Source organism: Squalius cephalus (assembly GCF_949319135.1).
Source record: "Squalius cephalus genome assembly, chromosome: 7".
Classification (NCBI taxonomy): Eukaryota; Metazoa; Chordata; class Actinopteri; order Cypriniformes; family Leuciscidae; genus Squalius; species Squalius cephalus.
In genome coordinates this window covers 2334350-2343579 of record NC_137128.1, presented here as the reverse complement: position 1 = coordinate 2343579, position 9230 = coordinate 2334350, and positions in this window count along the sequence as shown.

Here is a 9230-nt window from a genome sequence, read left to right as displayed (position 1 = left end):
CATTGAGTTCTAAACATGCTAGAAACATGTTAAAACATGCTAGCAATACTTAGCTAAGTGCTAAAGCATGCTAATTCAATGAAACAGGACTTTGTTGTTACTCAAGAAGGCAATGTACAATCTACCCCAAACTTCACACGTTTGATAAGAGTTATCTCTTGAACACATGTCCATGCTCATATTTAGTTATAGTCATAGCGCCACCTGCTGGCAACAGGAAGTGACGTTTAACACTGTTCTTGACTCCTAATAACATATAAAAAAATGCCAGTAGGTGCTAAACATCCTACCAACATACTAGAGACATGCTAAAACATACTAGCAAACACTTAGCTAAGTGCTAAAGAATGATATTACTGCAATTAAATATGAATTTGCTGTAACTCAGGCATGGAATGTCCAATCTGCCCCAAACTTCACACTTTTGATAAGCGTTCTGTCCTGAACACATGACCATGCTTATATTCAGTTACAGTCATAGCGCCACCTGCTGGCAACAGGAAGTGACATGTTTAACACTGTTATGGACTGCTAATAACATATAAAAAGTGCCAGCAAGTGCTAAACATGCTAACAACATACTAGAAACATGTTAAAACATGCTAGCAAACTCTTAGCTAAGTGCTAAAGCATGCTATTATTGCAATTAAATAGGAATTTGCTGTAACTCAGGCATGGAATGTCCAATCTGCCCAAAACTTCACACTTTTGATAAGAGTCATGGCCTGAACACATCTACATGAGAATGTTCAGTAATAGTAATAGCGCCACCTACTGGCAACAGGAAGTGACATGTTTAACACGTTGATGCCGTTCTAGCAACATGTTAAAAATGCCATTGAGTTCTAAACATGCTAGAAACATGTTAAAACATGCTAACAATGCTTAGCTAAGTGCTAAAGAATGCTAATTCAATGAAACATGACTTTGTTGTTACTCAAGAAGGCAATGTCCAATTTGCACCAAACTTCACACGTTTGATAAGAGTTCTGTCCTGAACACACATCCATGCTCATATTCAGTTATAGTCATAACGCAACCTACTGGCAACAGAAACTGACATGGTTAACATAGTAATGCAGTACTAACCACATAATTATTGTGTACTAAGCATGCTAGAAACAGACTAAACATGCTAGCAACACTTAGCTGAGTCATGAAGCATGCTATTATCACCATTATACAAAACATTTTGTAACTGACTTTGACATACTCTTACTATATATACCTCCTTAAATGTACATTTCCCAACCATGCTCTGTCTTCCTAAAGCCACCGAGTGTTGATGGCACGGGTGCGAGGGCCCTTTCATCGCTGCTTGCAGCTTTAATTTATTGTTATGTTTTGTAAAGTTTTTCATTCATAAATGCAGATTCTGTTTAAATCTAAACCCAACTTTAATCAGTGGATGAATGAGGTTAAACTCTTGTGCAAATCTTTAAAATTAGTTCAAAATCAGAAAGCCCTTAAATTGATTTCTCTTTTGGATACGTTTAAATTAATATAAAATGCCCCTTTTGATTTAGTTTCCATTTTATTTATTTTTGTACTTCTTCTTATTTAATCATTTGTTTGTTTTATTGTGAGTTTTCTGTTCTTTGTACTAGCTGTGCTTAACCTACGGCTGAACAGGTGCGGTTATATTCAGAGATTTGATAATGTTTGTTTGTGTTGTTGAAGCATAATAAAAAAATAAAAATAAAAACTTATAAGCCCATTCCTCCAGCCAGCAGAGGGAGCCGTCACTCCTCGAGTCTGTTCACACCTGATGTGTGGTTGGATTAAAGCATAGACAGTATATAAACTGGACACAGCGACCCCATTGGATTCAACGGAGAAAAGTGAAGTCAATTAGAAGCTCTTCTTCCTGATGGCTGAGCGACTGCGCAGACTCACACTGAGCTTGACGAAGTAGATGTGAAGTGAGCAACCCGTCTGTCTTCTAGTAGCTGTGCCGAGAGAAATCTGAATCATTCCCTTCCGAAACTTGCAGAGACGGAGAGTGTGAGTAGGAGCTGTCCATTAGCAGGAGCAGGAGAAACTTTTGCTATGTATTCTGATTAATTATTTTGTCATTTTGCCTCCACGTCCCCCCGATTGCCCGCGAGCTTCTCCTCCCGTCCATACGGTAATCTCTCTACTGTGCGACAGAGAGTCGCGTGGTTATGACGCAATCGTTAGCCTATTTTTACAAAAACTGCTTCTACAGGGCCATAACGTAAGCTACAAGGTAATGAAGCCTTTTATACATTTTCGTGTTTCTTTAGAAATAAATAATGGACAAATGGAGTCTTCAAACACCTCAGATGTAAAGTTATTCGCTGTCAAAGTAACGCCAAAATGAATGGGAGTCAATGGGAATGCTAACAGCAGGTGATGGTCCGCTAATCAATGGCGGCGCCCGGGGAAGCTTCAGTGTTTTCCGAAACACTGCCCCCTGCTCGCATTCATACTTAACGTGATCAGGCTATATAGTACCTACTCTTTTAGCGCTCGTTAAACAAGTACTTATTGAAATTAAGTGCCTACTCAGTGAATATGCGGATTCGAACACAGCCAGAGTGTAGCAAACACACTCACAGTCCTTTTAAACAACAATTAGTTAGTCATGTGACAATCACCTGATTACGTAATGTAGAATAGTCACAAGAGAGACGAAATTGTTAGATAAATATAGAGGACATATCTCACCAAAAAAAATACACAACACAACATAATAAAATATATATATATATATATAACATACATACATATACATATATATACACATATATATACACACACACACACACATATATATATATATATATATATATATATATATTGTTTTATGGTGCGTAATTTTAAACACCTTTAACCTTATTTTAACCCCCTGAGGTCGGCTATCGCGCCGGCGCGATAGGCTCGTTTTTTTCCTTATCATTTTTTTCCTTGACTTGAAAGACTTGAAACGCAAATGCTCTGAGGCGATCCATACAAACCAGTGAAACGCCCATATCAGCTCGAGAACACACACCGCGAGTTCACTTTCAGACTTATGTACTTTACGATGCTGTGAGGAATAATACTATCTTATTCAGGAATGATTCCTGCTTCCTGCTTTGCTACTGTTCGGACGCTTTTGCCTACTGCTCCGCACTTTTGCCTACTGCTCCGCACTTTGCTCTATCGCTTTCGTTATTATTACATTTTATCACCTAATTTTAACTTCAGTGAATCAGCACAGTGCTCAGAACGCTTGGATTACTATAAAAAAGCAGAATTATTTTCATTCCTTCAGAATTCACTGAAGCTTACATTCCGAGGAAGAGAAAACTGAACTGCTTACATTCCGGCGGAAGAGAAAACATTCACAAGGATAAGAGAAAATGCGTCCTTTTGATTCTACTTGCTGTACTAACTGCCAAAAACTTTTACAAAGGATTACAGTTCTTGAAACAAAGCTAATGGTAGGATCAAACCAGACGGAACCCACAACAGAGTTTCATCATGGACAAATACAGCGCACAGCCGGTGAGTGTCATGAATTTAATGCTCCTCAACAGAACATACCTAGTGCAGAGAAACAAGCCGATCGACCTACAAACCGTTGGTACAAAGAGGGGGCAAAACCCAAAAATAGAGACATTAGACTCTCTCAGGCAAAACTAGTTTCATCTACACCATACACAGCTACAAGGATTACAAACACTGGTCGTCTTCCACAACCTATTCATCTTAAGAACAGATTTGAAGTATTATTGAATGAGGAATGCTCAAATTTGTTAAATGTGGATGAACACAGACAGCCAGGAGCTCACTCTGATACTAACAGGCGCTCAAGGTCAAGCAGACAGCGGCACTCAGCTCAGAGCGCAGCCGAGGTCAAAACATTGATAGTTGGGGACTCTACGATCAGAGATATCAGCTCGAAAGATACAACTACATGCTGCCTTCCACAAGCAACAACCTCTGACGTAAACAGAGAAATTCAAAACATTTCGATGAAACATAAGACTGCAAATCGACTCATCATTCATGTGGGGAAGAATGATATCCATAAAGAGCAGTCAGAACAGCTTAAGAAGGATTTCAATGAACTTTTTGAAACACTTAAAAGACTGAAAGTACAAACATTCATCAGTGGACCACTCCCAGCAAGAGGAAGTAACAGGTTCTCACGGTTGCTTGGGCTTAATTCATGGCTGCAAAAAACCTGTAATATAAAAGGAGTGAACTTCATAGACAACTTTAATCTTTTCTGGAATCAGAGGCCACTGTTTCAACAAAATGGCCATCTTCCAAACAAACTGGGTTCAAGAGTGCTAAAGGACAATATCCTTTTCTCCCTTCATCATCCTTCTGCCAATCCAATCAACCAGAATGGCACATACTCACCTGGACACAGTTTGAATGACCACAGGACTTCACTTCAGGACTTGAATGGACATGCGGCTGACACATCTCACAAAGACAATGATAACACCATGCAGCCAAAACAACTTCTGCTCACGGACACAACTTCAGCTGAGCCCTGCCCACTGAGCTCACCAGAGTCAGACTGTGACATATTAGAAATGTCACAAGATTCAGCTCCCAAGGACAGCATATTACAGCCTCGAATAACAACAGATTCAGCACCCAAGAATGACCAGGGAAGCCAGGACAGCATATTACAGCCTCCAATAACAACAGATTCAGCACCCAAGAATGACCAGGGAAGCCAGGACAGTACATTACAGCCACCAGTAACAACAGATTCAGCACCCAAACACGACCAGGAAAGCCAAGACAGCATATTACAGCCTCCATTAACACCACAGCCACTCTCACCGCTATCACTATCTCCTACATCCCCATTGATGTGTTTCTCAGAGAAAATGGAAAAACTAGTGTATGCTGGAACCCAATTCGCTGGAAGCCCCCAGATATCAACCAGAAAAACATCACTACCACCAAAGTCTATGAGCGCAGCTCGCCCTCTCCCCCCTCCCCCTCTTCCTCCTCCTCGAGCATTAAGGCCCCTTCCACAACGCCAGGGCCCACAACTTCCACCGTCTGCTCGAGGTGTTACAAAATCAACCGATACCAGCTCCAAGTGATTTGTGCCGGGTCCCCGCTGTGATAACAGTAACTTTCTCAAATGTTTACAGAACAAGTGGGAACCCAGTGTTCCTGTATCATCTGTTCATTCACATGTTAGAAAGTCTAAGGCCTTTAAAAGCCGTACAGCAAACCCATCTAATCTGGTGCCTTATCACACGACAAACTAAGATTGTGGACACAAAAAGCAAGACTGTTAAGTTAGCACTTTTAAACATCCGCTCACTTAAAAATAAATCACTTCTAGTCAATGACTTTATAAGCACATACAACCTGGACTTTATATTTCTAAATGAAACTTGGCTAGAAGACAGCTGCAGTGCAACAATCCTCAATGAAACATCTCCTCCGAACTTTACCTTTATGAGTGTCTCCAGAGCTGGAAGGAGAGGTGGGGGTGTAGCTGCTCTTTTTAAAGATGTCTATCAATGTAAGCAAATATCATTTGGTAATTACCCGTCTTTCGAATATCTGGGTATTGTGTTAAAAGGTGCTCCACGGATTTTACTTATCACTATTTACAGGCCTCCAAAATACTCTTCAGCCTTTGCTGAAGACTTTACAGAACTGTTATCAATAATTTCCTCAGAGTTTGACAGTTTCACTATTGCTGGAGATTTTAACATTCACATAGATAATGCAGAAAATAATATGGCAAAAGAAATCATTACTGTTTTAAAAACTTTTGATCTGATTCAACATGTACATGGGCCCACACACAATCGTGGACACACTCTAGATTTACTTATCAGTAAGGGTCTAAACATTTCATTGAATGATATTAAGGATGTCGCACTCTCTGATCATTACTGTATTTTCTTTGATTTATTGATCTCTCCTGCCATTGAAGTTAGATCTGTGTCTGTCAAGAAGAGATGCCTAAATGAGAACACTTGTGTACTATTTATGAAGGCCATATCCCTAAGACCGAGCATATCTGCTGACTCGGTTGATTCTCTCCTTGATTCTTTTAACTCGAAGGTTAAAAATGTAATTGATGATATTGCTCCTGTGAAAGTCAGGAAGAATGGTAAACAAAAAGCACCTTGGAGAAACTCAACAGCAGTGCAAATTATGAAAAGACAATGCAGAAAATCAGAGCGCATGTGGCGAAAGACTAAACTTGTAATCCACTATAACATCTATAGAGACACCATTCGTGCTTTCAATATGGAACTAGGCAAAGCTAGACAGACTTTCTTCTCCAATATCATAAACAGAAACCTAAATAATACTCGAAATCTCTTCGCTACTGTCGACAGACTAACAAATCCCCCAAGCCAGATTCCCAGTGAAATGCTCTCCGACAGCAAGTGTAGTGAGTTTGCTACCTTTTTCTCTGAGAAAATCAATAATATTAGAAAGGTGATCAGCACATCCTTGAGTTGCGCTGGGGTCAGTCAGATCAGACTACAACCTGAGAAAGTAGTTACTATGTCTGATTTTGAAGAAATTGATGGCAAAATTCTGAAAGAAACCATTCAGCACCTTAAAACATCAACCTGCGCCCTTGACACACTTCCCACATCTTTTTTTAAAAGTGTGTTAGACTGTCTAGAAGCAGATCTCCTAGAAGTGGTAAATGCCTCACTTTTCTATGGAAGTTTTCCAAACTCCCTTAAAACTGCTGTTGTCAAACCCCTCCTGAAAAAGAGCAATCTGGATAAGACTATATTAAGCAACTATAGACCGATCTCAAATCTTCCTTTCACAGGCAAAATCATTGAAAAAGTTGTCTTCAACCAGCTGAACAAATTCTTAAACTCAAATGGATACTTTGATAATTTTCAATCTGGCTTCCGATCGCATCACAGCACAGAGACAGCGCTCATAAAGATAATAAACGATATTCGCTTAAATACGGATTCAGGCAAATTATCAGTGCTGGTTCTACTCGACCTCAGTGCTGCTTTTGACACTGTCGATCACAAAATACTTCTAGACAGGCTGGAAAACTGGGTGGGGTTTTCTGGGACAGTTCTAAAATGGTTCAGGTCATACTTAGATGGGAGAGGTTATTATGTGAGTATAGGAGACCATAAGTCTGAGTGGACGCCCATGACATGCGGAGTCCCTCAAGGCTCAATTCTTGCGCCACTCCTGTTCAACCTGTACATGCTCCCAATGAGCCAAATAATGAGAAAGAACCAAATCTCTTACCACAGCTATGCAGACGACACACAGATCTACTTAGCCCTATCGCCTAATGATTACAGCCCCATTGACTCTCTGCTTCAATGCATTGATGAAGTCAACAGCTGGATGTGCCAAAACTTTCTACAGTTAAACAAAGACAAAACTGAAATCATTGTGTTTGGAAACAAAGATGAAGTTCTCAAGGTGAACGCATACATTCACTCTAAAGGTCAAACAACTAAAAATCAGGTCAAGAATCTTGGTGTGTCTTTGGAGTCAGACCTTAGTTTCAATAGTCATGTCAAAGCAATAACTAAATCAGCATACTATCATCTGAAAAATATTGCAAGAATTAGATGCTTTGTTTCCAGTCAAGACTTAGAAAAACTAGTGCATGCTTTCATCACCAGCAGGGTGGATTATTGTAATGGACTCCTCACTGGCCTTCCCAAAAAGACCATAAGACATTTGCAGCTCATACAGAACGCTGCAGCCAGGATTCTTAGCAGAACCAGAAAATATGATCATATCACACCAGTACTCAGGTCATTACACTGGCTGCCAGTTACTTATAGGATTGATTTTAAAGTATTATTACTAGTATATAAATCATTTAATGGCCTAGGACCTCAATACATTGCAGATATGCTCACGGAATACAAACCCAACAGATTACTCAGATCATTAGGATCACATCAGCTAGAAGTTCCAAGAGTTCACTCTAAGCAAGGAGAGTCTGCTTTTAGCTATTATGCCAGCCGCAGCTGGAACCAGCTTCCAGAGGAGATCAGATGTGCTCCTACAGTAGTCACATTCAAATCCAGACTCAAAACACATCTGTTTAACTTTGCATTTAATGAATGAGCACTGTGTCACTGTTTGTCCGACTGTTTATCCTGTGTCTTATTTTAGTCTTTATTCTAAACTGTTTTAATTATTTTTAGTTCTTTCTTGTTTCTTTATTTTAAACTGTTCTTTATTCTAAACTGTTTTAATTATTTTTAGTTCTTTCTCGTTTCTTTATTTTAAACTGTTTTGTATATTCTTATTTCTTCTGATTATTTTTAATAGTATGTAAAGCACTTTGAATTACCATTGTGTATGAAATGTGCTATATAAATAAACTTGCCTTGCCTTGCCTTGCCTATCTTGATAATAATCCTGGAAAATTTACCTCAGAAGTGCTGGAAGTTTCATTTCGAGGAGCAACGGATCCGGCTGAGGAATAGGTCAGTTCTATATCTGCTTTGTTCTAATCTGAATGATTGAACGCACAGATGCGCGCTGTTGTGGAGCTACTACAGCTGGCAAAAATACTGTTTAACCCTCTGAGGTCGGATTTTTGCTGGATTTTCTTCACATTGTAGAACTATAAACTTAAATTACTCCGTCATTTATGGTCATACAGAAAAAAGAAATATAAAAAAAGAATCTGTGATATTTCTACTTTTGTATGTGTCCACTTACAATCAAATCAAAACATTGTGATTTTGTAAAATAAAGAAAATAAACAGGGTGTGCGTTCTGCCTCTCCGTCGCGGTGAACTTTTTTTTCTTGAGCACGTCTATAAACTGAAACAAAACTCAGCGAATACTTGTCACATATTTATGAGCCATATACCTTTATAAACATTTAAGTTTTAAATGATCGGATTCAAACTGAAAACAAATATTCTCTGTTTAAGTAATTTGTATAAAACCAACAAGATGTCCAGCTTCTCAAACGCTTCCTAATTATTTTTAATTTGAACACGCCCACTCGCGCAAAAGATATTCACATGCAAATCTCCACATGGAACGCGAACGCGCTCATTACCTCAAAAACAAAACACCAAAACTCTTCACAAGTCTCTGCTTTTCGTCGAGTTTGAAAGGCGCACCGTGAGCTTACATTGGATTTAGGCTACCTCAGAAGAAGAAGAATGCGATTTGAAGACAAGAAAGATGTAAGGTAAGAAATTCTTACTAGTTTGTTATTGTTGCATAAATTTCACATTGCAGTTGAACTGTTG